The sequence below is a fragment of the Oryctolagus cuniculus genome, chromosome 10 (assembly GCF_051225735.1).
Source record: "Oryctolagus cuniculus isolate XC-2025 breed Fujian yellow rabbit chromosome 10, ASM5122573v1, whole genome shotgun sequence".
NCBI lineage: Eukaryota > Metazoa > Chordata > Mammalia > Lagomorpha > Leporidae > Oryctolagus > Oryctolagus cuniculus.
The window spans coordinates 106,868,480-106,890,356 of record NC_142876.1 but is presented as its reverse complement, the minus strand read 5'-3'; the positions used below and the strand labels follow the sequence as shown (position 1 = coordinate 106,890,356).

The following is a 21,877-nucleotide window of genomic DNA, read 5'->3' as shown; positions in this document are numbered from 1 at the left end:
GTGTCTGTCTCTCCTTCTCTCTAACTCAGGCTTTCAAATACACAAATAAATATTTTTTAAAAACTGCCAATAACATGAAATTCTACATTGATTCTCTTCTCCTCCAATCCCATTTCTCTCCTTTGGCATTAATGCATCTGAAAGGCTGCACAAAACACACCAAACACCAGAGTAAAAGAAAGCGTTTACTGGGGGAAACCCAACAGACCGGAGGGAAGGGGTGAAGAAGGAAAAGAGGGAGAAGAAGAGCATGAGAGAGAGATCAAGAGAGAGACGTGTTCAGGAACAGGTCCTCTTAAAACTTTGCTGGGAGGTGGGCCGGGAAGTAGGAGCAGCGAATTCCATTAGGATGGGGGTGGAGCCGACACCAGTGGTTGGACCATGTGGCCCCCCGCAATGGCAGCGGGGGCTAGAGCCTAGGATGGTGTCGGGTGTAGATCACGCCATAGATGAGACTGAGCCATTTTACTAGCAACATCTATAAAGACAAATGTTTTTGTGTTTAAATCAATAATTTCATGATATACCCTGACACTGTTTTTCAATTAGCGTTTTTGTAGCTAACAGTGTCTTTGGACAACTTCCTGGCTTGATAAACATTTGTTTTCTGAATCTATATTTCATGGGTGAATGCAATCGCATTTGGTGACGTATTTACATCCATATTGATGGACAGTTAGCTCCTTTGTGCAATATGTGAGCCGTTCTTCTGTATCTGGAATGACTAGATCAAACTGTACATGGGTGTTTGATTATAAAGGCAATTATCCTACAAGCAGCCCCTACTCCCTGCACCCTTACCAACATTAGATATTGCTATTTTTTTTTTTGCAATCGGCTGGGAAAAGTATATCATTTCATTTTAAGACTTAATTGTTTAGCTTCCTGTGACGCTGCAATTATTTCAAAATAAAAAAATTATAGACAAGGAACAGAAAGCTTTTTTTTGACATTCTTTTGCCATTTTCACAGCAGGACTGGTATTTCTTGTTCATTATGTAACATTGCTTTCATCCCTAGAGAGAAATGTTTCAGGTCTGTGACTAACAGGCTTCTTGTACCCACCTGTTTGCCTTCCTAGGCCCACTGCTATTTTAGTGAGCAACATGACCTAATTTCTGGGCAAAGAAGTCTGAGAATCTGTTCTTTTCGATGTTGGAAAATAAAAAGCCCAAGGCAGAGATAAGAGCATGACCATGGTTCTGTGTGCTCAATTGTCCACTGGATTGTATGCCCCTGACACCCGCCCCCCCCAACCCTTAGCTCTGTCTCCACCATTTCTGCTCTCTCTTCATGTCTTCCAGCCCTTCCTTTCCTCTGGCTGCACATAAATTTCGGTCCCTCCTAGTGCCCTTCCCACATCTTTGCTTCATCTGCCAGTCCGATGGAGCAGCAAAGTCCTAGTCAGGCCCTCTGGGCGCAAACTCGGTTTCATGGCCCTGAGCTTCAGCTTCCTCTTCTCTCCTCCAGGGCTGGTCCCTTTCTCCCAGGATCGTGGAGTGCAGTCAGTGAGGACAACATAGGAAGCCCCTCTCTTGGAGGAGTGTTAGCTGCCCTTCTTCTCCCCTGACTTCTGCCATTCCCTGCCCCTGCTAACACCCTACAGCTCTTCCAGGAGTGTCGCTGGAGGCCAGTACGGCTTCTTCAACCACTGCAGTCTGCCAGGCCCACAGTCCTGCCTAAGCAGAGTTTTCACAGGCCGTCTGATGACTTTGTAGTTATCGTTCACGGCAGACTCGTCCTGTTTTCCATCTGCTTGACTTCCTCACATGATCTGCCCACTCCTGACCCCTCTCCTTTTATTCTACAATGGAGAAACTTCCTGGTTTTCTTCTAAGTAGGATTGTCCTCTCCACTGACTTCTCTTCCCCCAAATCATCTGCCTCCATCAGACCCTGAGCTCTGATTGGATTCTGCCTCCTCCTTTAGACTGGCATCATCCTCACCAAGGCTACCAGGCTCCTCTGTCCTGGCCATTCCTAAATCCTGTCTCCTCTAGCCTCTTGTCTTGAGTTCATATCTGAGCTGTGACAGCTTTCTGGAAATACTCTCCGTAGGAACATTCTGCAGATTGTCGAAGTTGACAACTTTGAACTCTCCCGCTTCTCCAAATATGGTTTCCTCCCTTCCATGGTTCACTAATTTTAGGCACCTTGTTGGATTCTTTCGATGGATCTCTCACCTGCCCCCACCTATCCTTCAAGCATGGCAAGGGACCGGATGACACAACCCTGAAGGACTGGGAGTTGTCTGCTTGAACAGTAAGGTTTGAGGAGTGAAAAATGAGAGATAGGAAATCTCCAGACACAATCCTCTTTTTTTCCCCCATGGACCACTTTGGAGTACAGTTCTGCTTGTGATCTGTGATGCATGCCAGATGAACATATGTTGAATGATTTTGCTTTCTTGGTTCCTCCTAAAACAGACTCAAATCCAAGGGCCATTTGGGGAAGTGATCCTAGGGAGCAGGAGTGAGAGAAAGGAGAGAGTGAGACAGAGAAGGAGGGAAAACCAATGCAAAGACACATTGTTAAGTATGGGCCACTATAGCCAGTGACTGGTAATTGGTGATGGACAGTGGCCCAAGGAGTTTGGGAAATGTATCTCGGAAACGCTGTTCTTGGGTCTGGGAGGGGAGCGCTTAGCCAACAGCTCTCATTACCAGTTGACGTTGGAGGAGAAACCCCAAGGGAAGACATGGTAAGGTTGCACCTGTGTCAAACCGGTTGCCGCCTGTGTAGAGCTGGTGGCTGCAGACATGAGTGGAGTGAGAGTGATGATAAGATTTTGAGTGGTGCCCTAAATACTCCAGCAACAGACCTGCAGTGTCGCTTTATGGCCTCACGGTGAAGTGGTGGTCAGAGCAGTAGTGAACGAATGCACATTGCTGCAAACACTCTCTTGTTTCACTTCCCCCTTTTTTCTCTCCTGTGGGAGTGTGCATCTCCCAGATGAAGAGTTAGCATTTTGATCCCTGCCTCAGACTCTGGTTTACAAAGGATTCGTTACAAGGCAGTACCCTTGGAGAATGAATAGTAGCCTCACTGAATTGCTATGGAAGTACATTAATTAAAATGATTTTGTAATAGTGTGGATATTTATGACAGAACTAGAGACTTACGAACAGAGAATGACTGGTTCAGGGCATTCAACCACAAATACACTTTTGAAGCCAGAGAACTTATACTGAAGCTTTTATTATTTTTATGAGTAAAATTTAATTGTGATATAACCTAAAAAATTGCATGTATCATAACTGTAGACCTTGACAACTTCCCAAAAAGTGAACACAACCATCTAACTGGTCCCAGATTGATAAATGGTTAGCTGTTAGCCTTTTTGATGTTTAAATATTTTATTCATGTCTTGGTAAACATATGCACACACTTATTTTGGATTTATAATTAAAATCAGATTTTATAGGTCATAGAGTTTCCATGTTTATCTTTACTGAAGAATTTTCCCAAGTGTTTATATGAATTTATATTCTATTTTGATTATGTAATGCTTTTATTTTTTAGAAAGCTTTTATTTAATAAATATAAATTTCATAGGTACAACTTTCAGATTATATCGGTTTTCCCCCCCATACCTTCCCTCCCACCCACACTCCCATCCCACCTCCTACTCCCTCTCCCATCCCATTCTTAAGATTCATTTTTCATTATGTTTATATACAGAAGATCAACTTTATACCAAGTGAAGATTTCAACAGTTTGCACCCACACAGACACACAAAGTACAAAGTACTGTTTGAAGAGTAGTTTTACTGTTAATTTGCATAGTATAACTCATTAAGGACAGAGGTCTTACATGGAAAGTAAGTGAACATCAACTCCTGTTATTGATTTAACAATTGACACTCTTATTTATGACGCCAGTAATAACCCAAGGCTATGGAAGCCCTTTGAGTCTACAAACTCTGACATTATTTAGACAAGGCCATAATCAAAGTAGAAGTTCTCTCCTCCCTTCAGAAAAAGGTACCTCCTTCTTCGATAGTCCCTTCTTTCCACTGGGATCTCACTCACATATCTTTCATGAAGGTCATTTTTTGCTACAATGTCTTGGCTTTCCATGCCTGAAATATTCTCATGGGCTTTTGAGCCAGATCCAGATGTCTGAAGGGCTGATTCTGAGGCCAGAGTGCTGTTTAGGGCATTTGTCATTATAGGAGTCTGTGTGACCTGCTTCCCATATTGGATCATTTTTTCCTTTATAATTCTATCTATTATTAGCAGACACTTGGTATTATGTGATCCGTTTGACATTTAATCCTATCTTTATGAGGAGTTAAGCACTTAAAGTGATCATTTTAACTAGTAAGATGGCATTGGTACCTGTCAACTTAATGGGATTTGGAGTCCTATGGCAAGTTTTTAGCTTTACTCTTGGGGTAAATCCGTGGGAACGTGTCCCAAACTATATCTCCTGACTCTCTTATTCCCCCTCATTTCTTTAAATACAATTGAAAATTGATTCTTTTAACACCTAAGAATAATTCTGTGTCAAGTAAAGAATTCAACCAATGGTATTAAGTAGAAAAAGAAACAGCAGAAAGAATAAGATAGTAAGCTGTTTCATGACAGTCAGGAAAAGGGCTGATAAAGTCACTGCTTCTCATAGTGTCAGTTTCGCTTCTACAGGTTTCCTTTTAGGTGCTCAGTTAGTTGTCACAGATCAGGGAGAACATATGATATCTGCCCCTTTGTGACTGCCTTATTTCACTCAGTATGATGTTTTCCAGATTCCTCCATTTTGTTGCAAATGACCAGATTTAATTTTTTTTAACCACAGTGTAGTATTCTATAGAGTATATATCCAATAATTCCTTTATCCAGTCTTCCGTTAACAGGCATTTAGGTGGATTCCATGTCTTAGCTATTGTGAAATGAGGTGCAATAAACATGGAGGTGATGATAGCTCTTTTATTTGCCTATTTAATTTTCCTTGGGTAAATTCTGAGGAGCAGGATGGCTGGGTCATGTGGAAGGGCTATATTCAGATTTCTGAGGTATCTCCAAACTGTCTTCCACAGTGGCTTTACCAGTTTGCAGTCCCACCAGCAGTGGATTAGGGGGCCTTTTCCCCCACATCCTCGCCAGCATTTGTTGTTTGTTGATTTCTGGATGAAAGCCGTTCTAACTGGGTTGAGGTGAAACCACATTGTACCTTTTGATTTGCATTTCCCTGATGGCTAGTGTTCCTGAACATTTTTTCATGTGTCTGTTGGGCATTTGGATTTCCTCTTTTGAAAAATGTCTGTTTAACTCAATGGCCCATCTCTCTTTTTTTAATATTTATTTTATTGATTTGAAAGATTACAGAGAGAGGTAGAGACAGAGAGGTCTTCCATCCACTGGTTCACTCCCCAAGTGGCTGCAACAGCCAGAGCTGAGCCTATCCGAAGCCAGGAGCCAGGAGCTTCTTCCAGGTCTCCCACGTGGGTGCAATCCTTGGGCCCTCTTCTACTATTTCCCAGGCCATAGCAGAGAGCTGGATTGGAAGAGGAGCAGCCGGGACTTGAACCTGCGCCCATATGGAATGCCAGCACTTCAGGCCAAGGCTTTAACCTGTAGCCCCACAGCACCAGCTCTGGCCCATCTCTTAAGTGGATTGTTTGTTTTGTTGTGGATTTTCTTGATCTCCTTGTAGATCTAGTTATTAATCCTTTATCAGTTGCATAGTTCACAAATAATTTACCCCATTCTGTCAGTTGCCTCTTCACTTTCCTATTTCTGTTGCAGTACAGAAACTTCTCAATTGATGCAATCCCAGTTGTTAATTTTGGATTTGGCTGCCTGTACCTCTGGGGTCTTTTCCAAGAGTTTTTTGCCTGTGCCAGTATCTTGAAGTGTTTCTTTGATGTTCTATAATAATTTGATGGTGTTGGGTCATAGATTTATATCTGTAATCCATGTTGAGTGGATTTTTGTGTCAGGTGTAAGGTAGGGGTCTTGCTTCAAATTTCTGTATGTTGAAATCCAGTTTTCTCAGCACCATTTGTTGAACAGACTGTCCTTGCTCCAGGAAATGGTTTCAGCTCCTTAATCAAATATAAGTTGGTAATGGATGTTTGGATTGATTTCTGGTGTTTGTTATGTTCCATTGGTCTATCCATCTGTTTTTGTACCAGTATCAGGCTGTTTTGGTTATAAGTGCCCTGTAGTATGACTTGAAATCTGGTATTGTTATGCCTCTGGCTTTGTCTTTGTTGTATAAGATTGCTTTGGCTATTTGAGGTCTCCTGTGCCTCCATATGAATTTCAGGATCATTTATTTCTAGATCAGAGAAGAATGTCTTTGGTATTTTGATTGGTATTTCACTGAATATATAAGTTGCTTTTGGAAGAATGGACTTTCTTTTAAAGAGTTATTTATTTTATTTGAAAGAGTTACACAGAGAGGGGAGATGGAGAGAGGTCTTCCATCTGTTGGTTCACTCTCCAACTGGCTGCAATGGCCAGAGCTGTGCTGATGTGAAGCCAGTAGCCAGGGGCTTCTTCTGGCTTTCCCACGTGGGTGCAGGGGCCCAAGGATTTGGGCCATCTTCTACTGCTTTCCAGGCCATAGCATAGAGCTGGAGGGGAAGTGCAGCAGCCGGGTCTCAAACTGGTGCCTATATGGGATGCTGGCGCTTCAGGCCAGGGCGTTAACCCACTATGCCACCAAGCCGGCCCCAAGGATGGACATTTTGATGATGTTGATTGTTTCAATCCATGAACATGGAAGATTTTTCCATTTTTTTGGCATCATCTCCCATTTCTTTAAAGTTTTGTAAGTCTCATTGTAGAGATCTTGGACATCCTTGGTTAAGTTCATTCCAAGGTATTTTGTTTTTTATAGCTATTGTGAATGGGATTGATCTTAGATGCTCTTTCTCAGCCTTGGCATATATATATATCTGTGTGTATACAAAGGCTGTTGATTTTTTGTGCATTGATTTTAAATCATGCTGCTTTACCAAACACTTTTATGAGTTCCAGTAGTCTCTTAGTGGAGTTCTTTGGAGTCCCTATATAAAGAATCATGTCATCTGCAATCAGGGATAATTTGACTTCTTTCTTCCCAATTTGTATCCCTTTGATTTCTTTTTCTTGCCTAATGGCTCTGGCTAAAACGTCCAAGACTCTATTGAATAGCAGTGGTGAGAGTGGGCATCCCTGTCTGGTACTGGATCTCATTGGGAATATTTCCAACTTTTCCCCATTCAATGGGTTGCTGGCCATGGGTTTGTCATAAATTGCCTTGATTGTGTTGAGGAATGTTCTTCTATACCCAATTTCCTTAGAGTTTTCATCATGAAAGGGTGTTGAACTTTATCAAATGCTTTCTCTGCATCTATTGAGACAATCATATGGTTTTTGTTCAGCAGTTTATTAATGTGGTGTATCACATTGATTGATTTGCGAATGTTGAACCATCCTCCCATACCAGGGATAAATCCCACTTGGTCTGGGTGGATGATCTGATGTTTTTGTTGGATTCTAATAGCTAGAATCTTGTTGAGGATTTTTGTGTCTCTGTTCATCAGGGAAATTGATCTGAAATTCTCTTTCTCTGCTCCATCTTTTTTCAGGTTTAGGAATTAAGGATATGCTGGCTTCATAGAAAAAATTTTGGAAGATTCCCTCTTTTCAATTGTTTTGAATATCTTGAGAAGAATTGGAGTTAGTTCTTCTTAAAATGTAGAGTAGAGTTTAGCAGTAAAGCCATCTGTTCCTGGACTGTTTTTGTTAGGGCATTTATTTTTTTAATGAATGCATTTTTACATAGATACAACTTAAAGAATACAGTGGTTCTTTCTTTCTCTCCCCCCACCCAGCTCCCATCCTACCTACCTCTCTCTCTCCAATCTCCTCCTTCATTAGGGTTCATTTTTAGTATGACTTTATATACAGAGGACCAACTCATGCTAATTATAGAATTCAACAATTTGCACCCATCACATACACAGCATATACAGTACAATTTGGGGAGAGAATTTGCAGTCAGTTCTCATATTACAATTCAATAGGGACAGAGGTTCTACATGGGGATCAAGTGCACAGTGACTACTGTTGTTCCTTTAACAATTAGCACTCTTGGGGGCTGGCGCTGTGGCGCAGTGGGCTAAAGCCCTGGCTGGAAGCTCTGGCGTCCTATATAGGCACCGGTTCTAGTCCCAGCTGCTCCTCTTCCAATCCCGCTCTCTGCTATGGCTTGGGAAAGCAGTAGAAGATGGCCCAAGTCCTTGGGCCCCTGCAGCCACATGGGAGACCTGGAAGAAGCCCCTGGCTCCTGCCTTCAGATTGGCACAGCTCCAGTCATTTTGGCCATCTGGGGAGTGAACCAGGGATGGAAGACTGCTGTCTCTACCTCTCTCTGTAACTCTTTCAAATAAATAATAAAATCTTTTTAAAGCAATTAACACTCTTTGGTTATGATGTAGTGATCATCTGAGGTTTTTGCCATGTGCTGCCAATGATACGGAAGCCTTTTGTAACCATAGACTCTGTCGGTATTTGGACATGGCCATAAGCAAAGTGGATGTTCTCTTCTCCCTTCAGAGAAGAGTGTCTCCTTCTTTCATGACCCTTTCTTTCCTCTGAGGTCTCAGAGAGATCCTCTGTATAGGATATTTTTTTTTGTCACAGAGTCTTTGCTTTCCATGCCTGAAATGCTCTTGCAGGCCTTTCAGCCTGACCTGGAAGGCTTAAGGGTTGATTCTGAAGTCAGAGTGTTATTTACTGCGAATGTCATTCTAGGAGTCTGCTATGTAGACTGTTTCCCATGTTGGTCCTTCCTTCCTTTTTGATTGTTATTTTTACTGGGTACTTGATGTTATTTATGTCATCCCTTTTAAACTTAGACCATTTTAACAGTGAAGATGGCATTTATACCACCGATTCTTATGGGTTTGGAGCCCCTGACTAGTTCTCAAGCTGTACCCTGAGAGGTGAGTCTGTAGGACTGTATGCAGAACTAGACTGTTTTACAGTTACAGACTACCTCCTCCATCTCTTATTCCCAGGAGGGCCTTTAATACTGATTCAATTTCCATATTGGTTATGGGTCTGTTTAGGTTTTCTGTATCTTCATGGCTCAATATAGGTTGTATATGTCCAGGAATCTATTCAATTCTGCTGGGTTTTTCAGTTTGTTGGCATACAACTCTTTGTAGTAATTTCTGATGACTCTTTTTATTTCTGTGGTGTCTGTTGTTACATTTCCTTTTTCATCTCTAATGTTATTGATTTGGGTCTTCTATATTCTTTTATTTAGTTGGGCCAATTGTGTGTCAATCAGCTCTTCGTTTAGCTCGTTTTTTGAATTGTTTTTATTCAATTTTGTAGATTTCTTCTGTAATTTTAATTATTTTCTCTTATTAGCTTTTAGTTTGGTTTGCTGTTGTTTTTTCTAGATACTTGAGATGCATTCATAGCCCATTTATCTGGTACCTTTGCAATTTCATGATGTAGACACCTATTGATATAAACTTTCCTCTTAACATTGCTTTTGCTGTATGGCCTAAGTTTTTTTTTTTTTTTTTAAAGATTTTAGTTACTTGAACGTCAGAGTCACACAGAGAAGGAGAGGCTGAGAATGAGGTCTTCTATCCGCTGGTTCACTCCCCAGTTGGTCACAATGGCCAGAGCTGTGCCCATTCGAAGCCAGGAACTTCATCGGGGTCTCCCATGTGGGTGCAGGGGCCCAAGGACTTGGGCCGTCTTCTACTGCTTTCTAAGGCCATAGCAGAGAGCTGGATTGGAAGAGGAGCAGCCATGACTTGAACCAGTACCCATATGGGATGCCTGCACTGGAGGCAGTGGCCTTACCCACTATGCCACTGCACCGGCCCCACCACATAAGTTTTGATATGTTGTGTTGTCATCTTCATTTGTTTCCAGAAAGTTTTTTTTATTTCTCTGTTGATTTCTTCTATGACCCACTGTTCATTCAGGAGCATGTTGTTCAGTCTCCATGTATTTGCATATGTTCTAGAGATTCCCGAGTTGCTGTTTCCAGCTTCATTCCATTTTGGTCCAAGGGGATGCATGGTATGTTTTCATTTTTTTTGAATTTGCTGAGACTTGCTTTATGGCCCAATACATGGTCAATCCTAGAAAAAGTTCCATGCACTGCTGAGAAGGATGTGTATTCTGCAGCTGTAGGATGAAAAGTTCTGTAGATATCTGTTAGGTCCATTTGGTCTATAGTGTCGATTAAATCTGCAGTTTCCTTGTTGATTTTCTGTCTGGTTGATCTGTCCATTGCTGAAAGTGGAGTACTGAAGTCCCCTAATACTATTTTATTGGAGTTTAAGTCTTCCTTTACATCCCTTAACATTTCTTTTAAATAGCCAGGTGCCCTGTAATTAGGTGCAAATATGTTTACAATAGTTAAATCTTCCTGTTGAATTGATCCCTTAATCATTGAATAGTGCCCTTCGTCTCTCAACAGTTTTCGTGTTAATGTATATTTTGTCTGAAATGAAGATGGCTACACCAGCTCTTTTTTGTTTCTTATTGGTGTGGAATATCTTTTTCTATCCTTTCTAGTCTGCATGAGTCTTTGTTGGTGAGATGTGTTTCCTGTAGGCGGCAAATAGATGGGTTTTGTTTTTCAATCCATTCAGCCAGTCTGTGTCTTTTAACTGCAGAGTTGAGGCCATTTACTTTCTATGTGACTATTGATAGGTAGTGACTTTGCCTTGCCATTTTTTCCAAAGATATTCCTAATTTATACTTTGAACTTCCTTTGATCTTTAACTGAGAGCTTTTCTTCCTTTATCTTCTTTTGTAGTGATGACCATGTTGGTGTGTTTCTGTGCGCAACACTTTTTGTTTAATTTATTTAGCAGGCAGAGTTATAGACAGTGTGAGAGACAGAGAGAAAAGTCTTCTTTCCATTGGTTCACTCCCCAAATGGCCGGCACTGCGCCAATCCGAAGCCAGGAGCCAGGTGCTTCTTCCTGGTCTCCCACTTGGGCCATCCTCCACTGCCTTCCCAGGCCATAGCAGAGAGCTGGACTGGAAGAGGAGCAACCAGCTCTAGAACCCAGAGCCCATATGGGATGCTGGAGCCATAGGCGGAGGATTACCCAAGTGAGCCATGGCACCAGCCCCTGTGTGCAACACTTCTTTAAGCATCTTTTGTATGATTGGACGGGTGGTAACAAATTCTTTCAATCTGTTTGTTATTGAAGGTCTTTATTTCACCTTCATTCACAAATGTGAGCTTTGCAGGGTATAATATTTCTGAGATGACAATTCAATTTTTTTCTCTTAGAGAATGGCAAGATATAGTCCAAGCCTTACTAGCCTGTAGGGTTTTGCCTGGTTTCTGAGAAGTCCACCATCTTGGAACCTATGTTGGCTGTTTTCCTTCTAATACCTCCCAAGCAGCCATTCAGCGTACCCTTCTCAGCTGCAGTCACACATCAGATTGTGCTGAAAATCAAACCCAGCATCTCACTTTGACGGCACAGCTGCAAAGACTATGTGGTAAATAACAAGGAAAGAGTGGGAACTTGAGACCTGAGTTAGGGACATTTTGGTAGCTGAGTCCAATAAATAAATTATTTATTTGAAAGGCAGAGTTACATACAGAGAGAGCAGTCTTCCATCCTCTGTTTCACTCTCTAATGGCTGCAATGGCCAGAGCGGGGAAGATCCGAAGCCAGGAGCTTCCTCTAGGTCTCCCATGTGGTTGCAGGGGTCCAAGCACTTGGACCACCTTCCACTGCTTCCCCAGGCCATTAGCAGGGAGCTGGACTGGAACTCACCCCCATATGAGGTGCTGGCACCACAGGCAGAGGCTTAGCCTAACACACCACAGTCCTAGCCACTAGTAAACCTTGAAGCCCCAAATTCTCCTGAACTCTAGTTGGCACAATCAACCTCTACCCTCTGCAAAGGACAGAGCAATTTTCCCTTGCCTGGATATCATGTTGACCTCACTTGAACTGGGGCCTCACAAAGAGATGCTCAATCCCAATGGGGCTGGCACCATGGCTCACTTGGTTTATCCTCTGCTTGCGGCACTGGCATCCCATATGGGTGCCGGGTTCTAGTCCCGGTCACTCCTCTTCCAGTCCAGCTCTCTGCTGTGGCCCAGGAAGGCATTGGATGATGGCCCAAGTGCTTGGGCCCTGCACCCGCATGGGAGACCAGGAGGAAGCACCCTGGCTCCTGGCTTTGGATCGGCACAGTGCTGGCTGTGGCGGCCATTTGGGGAGTGAACCAACGGAAGGAAGACCTTTCTCTCTGTCTGTCTCTCTCTCTCTGTATGACTCTACCTGTCAAATAAAAAAAAGAAAGAAAAAAAAAAGAGAGAGATGCTCAGTCCCCTCCAAGCCTTGCTTCCCCCACTCCTCACTGCTCTCAGGCCCATAACCAGAGACAGATCCCAAATTCCGGCACAGCCTGATTGGGGGAAGAAGTAGCCTGCATGTCCAGGGAATTACGGGAGCTTACTCCTAGATAAGGGACATAGGAGGGCTAATTTTTTTGTGTGCAGCCCCCATGAGAGGGATTAGGGTTCTTCTAAAGAGGTTCCAGGAGTTGCCTTATGCCTTCCTCAAGGGGAGGGCACAGTCTGCACTCTGATCTCAGACTCCCAGCTTCTAGAATTGTGAGAAGTTTCTGTTGCTTATAAGCCCCTTAGTTTATCAGATTTGTTTTATGGCCGGAGTGGGCCGATCTGAATCCAGGAGCAAGGAGTTTCTTCCGAATCTCCCATGTGGGTGCAGGGCACAAGCATTTAGGCCATCTTCAACTGCTTTCCCAGACCATTAGCAGGGAGCTGCAGGCCAAGGCTTTTACCTGCTGCACCACAGCACCGGGCCCCTCTTTTATTGTCTACTATAAGGACATTTGTTCATTGGATTTAGGGCCCATTCCATGTCCAAGATTATCTATATCAGGATCCTTGATTCTATCTCCAAAGAATTTCCAAATAAGTCCACATTTCACAGGTGTCAGGATTAGGACATAGAGGCATAGATATCTTTTGGAGACTATTTAAACCACTGCATGGCTCATTAGAGTGACAGACCAGGCTCAGGGGAGAGAGCTCAGTGGGTAGAGCCTAATTCCTGACATAAGTGCATGCCCTCCTGATTCCTGGATCAACACGTTGGCTTGGAAAGGTCATTGCTATTTACTGCTGGCTTGTGGAGTGTAGTGCTTCCAGCTAACCCACAGACACACAGAGGGGACCAGAATACATCTCAGTCTACCACTACAGCCATAAACCAGCATTTAGGATCACAGCCCCCCTCATGTCATGGCTACATTCACGACAGAGCTGACCACTGATACCTGAGTGATAATAAATGGTTGCTATTGTGGGCCTTTGACTTCTGAGCTGGTCTGTTTTACAGCAATAGCTAATTCACAGATTAATTTCTCTCTTTCAGAAATCAGTAGTCAAAGAACAACACAACTTGAAAAAACACAATCATCAAGCTTGATGTAACAGCAATATAAGGAATTCTGGACTCAACATCAAAGAAGTATTAAGTCTAAACAGATGTGAAGTATTCACAAAAGATGAGCATATTTTATGTCTAAAAACAAATTGTAACCCTCTCCAAAAAAAAAGAAAAAAAAACTCTACAGGAAAATTTGAGTCAACAAATGACAGCCAAAAAGAAAACTAAATTTGTTCCCCAAAATTGTTCACTCAATTAGAAAAGAAATAATTCTTCCAAAATATTTAAACTGCAGAACATGGACTCATAAGAAATGAATTGTAAGAGGCACTCTATATAAAAATATGTAGGATGCAGCCAAAGTCATACTAAAAAAAAATATAACCTTAATACATTTGTTAGAAAGTAGGCTATTTTTAAAATAGGTGAATTGAGACTTCAACTCAAGAAGCTAAGAAAAGACTATCAAAATAATACCCCCAAATAAGTAAATATAAAAGCAGAAAACAATTAAATGGTCCAATAGAACCCATAAATATACTTTGGGAGGCAGAGGGAACATAAAGTGGACAATCTGTGACTAGTTCAATCTAAGCAAGTGAGAAAACCAGGAATGAACAAGGTAACATTACTGCAAATCCGGGAGACTTCAAAAAGCTCATGGGAAATATGCACTATCTTTTAGTTCCATTTTCCCATGAATATTCTGAAGCACTCCCATATAGTACAAGTTCACGAGAGAACATTACAGAAAACTTAATACATTTGAAAGTCAGAGGGAAAACACATGACTTTTTAGGAATCAGGAGACCAAACTGAGGGCAGAAATAGGAAATTTCAACAACTCAGTAAACATAGAAGAAATTGGAAAGATGGTCTAATATCTGCACCAAAATATCCCCAAGTCCAGTTAACTCTCCCGGCAAGTTCTACCAGACGTTTAAGGAACTGAAAATTCCCATATGACTTGATTAAGTAAAAATATTTTACTTGGCCAGCGCTACGGCTCACTAGGCTAATTCTCCACCTTGCGGCACTGGCACCCCGGGTTCTAGTCCCCGTCAGGGCGCCGGATTCTGTCCCGGTTGCCCCTCTTCCAGGCCAGCTCTCTGCTGTGGCCCGGGAGTGCAGTGGAGGATGGCCCAAGTGCTTGGGCCCTGCACTGTTGCCGTTGATTTCTCAACAATGTTGCAGTGGATTCGTTTCTGAGAGGGACAGCGTGGTGGGGGCAAGAGGCACAGAGTCACCACACAGCCCAGGAGTCGGGTGAAAGCAGGCTTGAGGCGAGCAGCCGGCAGACTCATTTATTTCAGTTGAAACTACATCTTATATAGCCAAGACCAGCCAATCTGGTCAAGGGGCGGTCTATGCCCCATCCAATCACAGCCTGCCAGGCAGTTTCCAAAGCCATCCAATCACAGCCTGCCAGGCAGTTTCCAAAGCCATCCAATCATAGCCTGCCAGGCAGTTTCCAAAGCCATCCAATCACAGCCTATAGCCAGGCAGTTTCCAAAGCCATTCCTGAGTAACTAATGCTTGCTTGCCAGTGGCCACCTTGGCATGGCCCTCTCTTTCCCCCCTTTCATTTAGTTTTGAGCAATGGGAGGCATGATTCTTGGCCATACCATTGGTGACCCCGTTTCCATGTGGTCTCCGTACGCAGCTGTGCCTGTCTTAGGTTGTCCCCCAGGGGATCTTTCCTGTCATTGACTAACCAGCGCTCAAATCGAGAGACCACAGGATTGCTTGCTCAGAGGAATGAGGAATAATGGTTATCAGGAATGGCATGACCGCACACAGGCTGTGGGCCATCTGAGTGGCTGACCAGAGCTAGTGGGGTACAAAACAGTAACAGGCATGGCTATGGGCAGTTTCTCAGGGTTGGATGATAGGGCAGGTGCGTCTGCTAACAAGGCGGAGTCTCGGTCTTGTTCAGCTGGTTCTGGTTGGCTGTCAGTTGCAGGCTTGATGTTTCTGGCTGGTACCCAAATGGGCTGTCCCACATTCTCTGGAAAGACACAAGCATATCCTCGACCTTTGGTTAGCAGAAGCCTTTTTACAGGTGTTGGAATCCAGGGCCTGAATTTTGCGTCCGCTCCTACATTAACAGCAAATGTGCAGGTGGGATGGGGTCTAGCGGCTGCCCTAAGAGCTTGGGGTGTCCGAGTACTGCCACAAATGTGGGGATCCTCACTGGGTGCAGATGGGATGACCTCGCATGAGTTATTGTCTAGAGGTTCTCTAAGTTCATCCCACGGGTATGTGGGGGGTGGCTGACTAGGCATTGCTACCTTCTTTGCTACATCGTTATTTTCACTGTCAGAGCTCCTCTCCCTAAGTCATCAATCATTGTCTGTGAGACAGGGACCTGGAGTGTCAGGTTCTTATCACTCACAGATTCACTGTGTTTGATAATCTGTGCAGGATTCTGAGAGGGGGGTATCTTTCCCATGTCTGAGCGCTTAAGAGCGGCACGGCATGCCAGCTCTAGCCAAAGGAAAGACACGCACAGCACTGCTGCCATAACAAAGCAAATTCCTAGCACCTCAGCTGTTGATGGCATTTTGCAGGAGGTTTCCCTACATTAGACAAACAGATAGTGGTGTATCAGATTGTAAGTATGTCCTGTGCTTAGTGGGGGACTTCCTTGATTCGTTATGTCAAGGCCGTATGCCCACACGGTGTCTCCGGAGCGTCACCTCTCTCAGTGAGGGAAGATGACTTGGTTCTGAATTCTGGGATGATCAGTCCCTTATGTGAATTCGCTGGGCAAACTGAAAGTAAAAGGAGGAGCCGAGAAGCGATGTACGCCTCAGGGCGGTGTGTGCCTAACCTGGGGTCACTTAGACCGAGGACGAGGACAAGGAAAGGGGAGAAGGAGGGGGTTCTGTGCTCACCCTCACAGAACCGAACAGCACACAAAACACTGAGGGGCCTTCTTGCTGAAATCCAGGGGGGACCTCGCCGAGTCCGACAGGCTGTCTTTTCTCTCAGTCACGTTGGGACGCCAGATGTTGCCGTTGATTTCTCAACAATGTTGCAGTGGATTCGTTTCTGAGAGGGACAGCGTGGTGGGGGCAAGAGGCGCACAAGAGGCGCGGAGTCACCACACAGCCTGGAGTCGGGTGAAAGCAGGCTTGAGGCGAGCAGCCGGCAGACTCGTTTATTTCAATTGAAACTACATCTTATATAGCCAAGACCAGCCAATCTGGTCAAGGGGCGGTCTATGCCCCATCCAATCACAGCCTGCCAGGCAGTTTCCAAAGCCATCCAATCACAGCCTGTTGCCAGGCAGTTTCCAAAGCCATTCCTGAGTAACTGATGCTCGCTTGCCAGTGGCCACCTTGGCATGGCCCTCTCCACCACACTGCACCTGCATGGGAGACCGGGAGAAGCACCTGGCTCCTGGCTTCAGATCAGCACGGTGCGCTGCCCGTAGTAAGCCGGCCACAGCAGCCATTGGGGGGTGAACCATCGGAAAAGGAAGACCTTTCTCTCTGTCTCTCTCACTGTCCACTCTGCCTGTCAAAAAAAAAAAATACTTAAGTGAAAATATGAAACTTTCCAATATATTCTGCATGGTTAGCCTACGTCTGCTAACCAAAAACAGCAAAAGAAAGAAAAGTCCAAGATTTCACATTTTGAGCATTACATTTGGTCTGGCTTGCTTTAAGCTCTGCTTCCTATCTACTGACTGTACTTCCTGTTGAGCTGCTGCATTTGATGTCACCCACAATTTGCATACACAGATCTCGGTCACCATGATAGACCACTTGCCTGTGGCAGGCAGAGAGGCCACGATGTTCCAGAGAGTTAGTCACTCAATCTCTACTCATTCAGTCTCTACCTTGCAGAGGCTTAGGGTACACAGATGAACAAATGCTGGTCCCCAGCTCAAGGGCTAGCTGTATAGAGAGAGAAGCAGGAGTGGAAGGCAGCCGCTGCAGTAGAATATGATGTGTGTGGCCAGAAGGGGGAGAGTTCTAAGGGTACAGAGGAGAAGCATCTCATCATTGTGGGATGGCAGAAGGTCACAGAACATGGCCAGGAATTTGCCGCTGCCTTATTTATGGTAACGCTAACTTTGGACAACAACCTCTCTCCCATTCTAATTCAAACCACTGGGTAGGGATCAACCTCACCTTCAGCTTCAGGGAGTGTTTCCCAACCAGTAAGTTCCAGACCCCAGGCCATCAGCGTCAGCGTGGAGCAGACATCACAGAAGGCAAGAAAAAGAACATGTGTCCTTTTTTCCATTTGTTGATTCCACTCTTCCTTCCACTGGCGTGAACATGACACCCACTGCTTCACAGGAGGCCTACGGACAATCAGGACACAGACCTGACCTGCAAGTCTGGCTGGCTTTGGCTTTATACTTCTCGAAGGGATCTCCTGAGACTGGCCATAGCTCAAGAAACCTGAGAGCAGAAGGACTTTTTCCAGACTAAAAATAGACTGCTACAGGCTGGGAGGCAGACAAGGAAGAGGGAGGCCAGGTTCCAAGAGTGGAGGGCAGAGGGATTACCCTGTTTTCTGGCATCGCTGTGGGGCAAGGCCCCAGAAAGGTACACATTCATTAATAGCCAAGAGTACCCAGGCCTGAAGGAATCAGGAAGACAGGACCACAGATGCCACTGTGACTCTGTCTCAGCCCTGGTGACTACACCAATGGCTTCCCTCTACCCCAGTGCTTTAACCCCTGGAATGGTGTGGGGTTGTTCACAGGGTGAAGTTTATCTTCACCACATAGCCAAGGGTGCTTTCATTCCCTATCCCTACCCCTACTCCATTCTACCTCCTTTCTGTATCGATATTTTCCAAAGCAGGTGATCAGATCACTACCTAGGGGTTCCACCCATATCCTCAAAGTCTCTGGGTCCCAGAAAGCAGTGTTCTCAGCAATGTCCTGGAGAGGAGAGGCTAATCCAGACCCTCACTCCTGCCCAACTCCACTGGAGGCTCACCAAATGATGACTTTGGGAATAGACAACCCAAGTAACACTCCAGGTCAAGTCATCTGTGTATCAGGTATCAAAAAAAAAAACTTATCTAGGTGACTCAGAGATTACAGACTTTATGCAACTGATACATATCAGAGAGGAAAGAAAGGGCAGGTGACACCTTGATTAAAGCTGGGTCAGGGTTTTCATAAAATAAGGGAAAGGGGAATGCACAAACTTGTCATTTTTGGCTGAGGTAGCTCTTCTTGACTTTAATAAAAACTCCTGGTTTAAGGTCATTTCTGTCTCTGTACCCCTTGCTAAAGGTCACTAGTGCAATCCCAGTAGCACTGAAACAGTATTTTCCAACAAGTACTTTTGCAAGCCTTGTAGCTTTTTATCTCCTCAAAGTTTACAACATAGAAGGGATACACAGCTAAGGAAGAAGTAGTTGTGGAGTGAGAAGGCAGGGGGGAAATTGGGAATGCTGTCTTGTGGTTTTCAGTCCTTTCATACTGGCATCATGGACTCCATCACCAGTAAGAGTATGTAGGAAATGACCAGAGCCCTCCACACCGAGCTCTCCTGCGTGCATTCCTGAAGATCATCATTGCAGATCCCTTCGAGGTCCTGGCTTCTTGCTCTGCTCAGGAAACCTCCCTACATCTCTGCTCAGACATAGGGTCATCCTTGGTGGCTGTCTTTACTGGGGCCAAAAGACAATATTCACCTTTATGAGCCACAGGGACGAGCAGAAAGATCCAGAGACTGCTGAGCCCTGCCTAGCCCAGCTTTTGACTGCAGCCACTTTTTACCCTCCCTGGCTTCTCTTCCTGCCAGGTCAGGCTGCCGCCCTGGCCAGTTGAGTGAGCCCCACCTGCCTGTCCTCTGGGATCCACACCATCTTTTCCTCTCTCCAGCCACACTCAAGGCCACCATCCTGCGTGGTTCCCTTAGGCCTGCTCACTGTTCTCCTGCTGGTCCTTCAAGGTCTCAGGTGCACTTTCACCCACCAGCCCTTCCCCCATTTGCTCTCCTGCCGTCCTCCGTCAGGGTGTGGCAGTTCCATCGGCAGAGCCCAGCAGCCCTCTGCTGGAGTTGGCATCAGCTGGCCCAGTTGTTTCTACTGATGTTGGAAAGGGCGTCGTGGAGACGCACTTGCAGAAACCCCAGGCTCGGAACGTGGAAATGAACCTCTGCCCCCAGGACACAGAGGCCTGCCATCTGCTCAAACAGAAGACACATGCACCTGCCAACACTCTGCATTTTCTAGTGGAGTGGCATGTGTGGGGGGAGAAGAGGACCATTTTTGGATTCCCTGGAGTCTGTCTGTCCTCAGCTATTTTACAGGTGAGAAACTTAACGCAGCATTACTACATGAAGTGCACGAAAGTAACAATGACCTTGCCATCTCCCTGTCTCACTATGCCTTCCTGCCTGGCCAGTGGGTTGGGGTGGGGGTGGGGGGCGGGCTGGTAGTACACAGGGTGAATTTGTAAAGGTGCCCCTTCTTAGCAGACATACTTCTAGAAGCTTCCTCTTTGGATGATTGATTTAAAAAGTGCAGCCCCAGGAGGGACAGCCTGAGCAGGTGGAGCCAAGGCACGATTTCCCCCTGCTCACTCACTGGGAGCCCTGTGGTGTCCCACACAGCAAACCTGTGGGAGTCCATGGCTACTGTCAGCTCAGTCCTCCTCCTGCCTACTCCTGACAACATTCTGCCTGGCTATCAGTGCTGACTGATACAAATGAGAGTCCACGTATGCTGGGGCAGGCGCTTGGCACAGTGATGAGGAAGCCACTTGGGATGCCTGCATCCCGTGTCCGAGTGCCTGTTTGAATCCGGACTCTGATCCCCCTTCCAGCTTCCTGCTAATTAACGCACACTGGTCATGCCAAGCTCTAAGGTGTGGCCATGGTGTTCCTGAAGCATTAGTTTTAACTAACAACGAAATAATCAGCTTTGTAAATCAATCCCAGTTATGGCTGGACTGAAAGAAATATGGCTGGGAGTCACTGAGTTTCTAATTTTGGTTTCAGGCCACAGATCCCTGTTTACCTATTCTCTGTCCCTATAACAAAAGGACCAGCTTATTTTCTCACCACACTTTTTCATACCTCCCCTGACTACTCTCTGGCCCTCAGAAGCTGGCTGTCCAGATGGATAACGGGGATCAGGCTCAGCCTTGGTCACTGGGAAGCTCATTTTGAGCTTTCTCCATCTCAGATAAGGCAGAACTCACAATCTCGTCAATATTAGTCCATGGGATCAGACTCTGGGAGCTGTCTGTCACTCCTACACTGAGAGTCAGAAATAAAACCCAAAAATCATTTCCCTAGCAAATATATTACAAATAATTACATTTAATTGGCAGTAAAATATATATCCTGCGGCGTGTGAGCCCAAGTGAGAGTGTGTACTTCGGAGAGCTGCACCGCTAGGCTGCCTACTGCACAGCCTGGAATACTGCACTGACATGAGGAAGGGCATTCTCACGACCAAATACTAAATGAAAATCAGCCCCAAAATTATCATAATGTCTTTTATAATTTTACGGACTGACGCAAGCAGCTTCTGTCTGTCAGAGGCTTTATAAATGGCAGGGAAAACAAGTACCCTGTGGCCGACATCTATTAACAAGATGAACATCCTGGGCACACTATTTCATAGCACTCCCACTGGCTCCCAGAGGCATAATTAGGCTTGAATTTTTCATGAACATAAACATCATTTTCTTTGTCCACTACGCTCTGCTTTGTGCTTGCCTTTTTCCAGCATTCCACCCAGAGAGTCAAGCTCTCATCAACCAAAAGCAGTTCTAGGGCTTTCTCCAAGGGTGCCGCACGCCTCTTCCAGGAAGCTGGGTAGCCCCTTTCAGGGAGAGCTCTTCCTGGCTGGAGTGAGGCTCGGCACAATCTTGTGAAGCTGAGTCTCCCTCAGGCACTCGCAGGTTTTGGAAATGAAAAGAAAAAAGAATCATTTTTAATCCCACAAGAATCTACTTTCTCCCTACATAAGTCATTTTAAAAAAAAATAACCAAAACTGACATGACTGAAATTATTCCTGCTTTTTCCTCCTGGCTGATTCAGTTGGATGCTGTCTGGTCTGGTTTGCAGTCATGTTTGAAACTCCTTGCCAGTGCAGTTGATCAGCTGTTGTCCCCCGGAATCTTAACACATGAGTCTCATTTCCCTGTTTTAGGTGGTTCTCCGTTACCAGTGGAACAAAGTCCAAGTTCTCTGCACAGCCTACAAGTCATGATGAGCCAATGAAGTGGTGCTGGGCCAGGCACTCAGCTCTTGGTTTCTAGTGATCATTCCTGACCCAAGTAAGGGGGACTCTCTATACCCATCCTTTCCTAATTTGTCACTTACTGGAACTCACCAATTGTCACTTGCACGTCATCCTCCAATGCTTACTTTTTCTTTCACAGCTCATCTTGGAGTCCTCTTGTCCTCCGTTATGGTAGAATTCCCGTTTCATCTCGCAACGCACCAGTTGCGCTCTCGCATTGCTTC

The 21,877-nt window shown here is 44.9% G+C and overlaps 2 long non-coding RNA genes across 15 annotated transcripts in view; one reads left to right on the top strand and one right to left on the bottom strand.

The window, feature by feature from the left end:
• LOC103349148 (uncharacterized) overlaps positions 1 to 21,877 on the top strand; it is a 74,991-nt gene that overhangs the window by 32,113 nt on the left and 21,001 nt on the right. For 9 of the 12 annotated variants that reach the window (XR_016214919.1, XR_016214914.1, XR_016214917.1 and 6 more), the window contains exons 2-3: positions 19,198 to 19,707; positions 21,561 to 21,687. This is a non-coding gene — a long non-coding RNA (uncharacterized LOC103349148). The remainder of the gene's footprint in view (positions 1 to 19,197; positions 19,708 to 21,560; positions 21,688 to 21,877) is intronic. The other 3 variants (XR_016214913.1, XR_016214920.1, XR_016214912.1) reach the window with 3 other exon arrangements.
• The window catches only part of LOC149124399 (uncharacterized), a 51,946-nt gene continuing 46,607 nt past the window's right edge, over positions 16,539 to 21,877 (bottom strand). For 2 of the 3 annotated variants that reach the window (XR_016214902.1, XR_016214909.1), the window contains one exon: positions 16,539 to 16,939. This is a non-coding gene — a long non-coding RNA (uncharacterized LOC149124399). Of the gene's footprint in view, positions 16,940 to 17,559; positions 17,736 to 21,877 lie in introns of all 3 variants that reach the window. The other variant, XR_016214908.1, reaches the window with a different exon arrangement.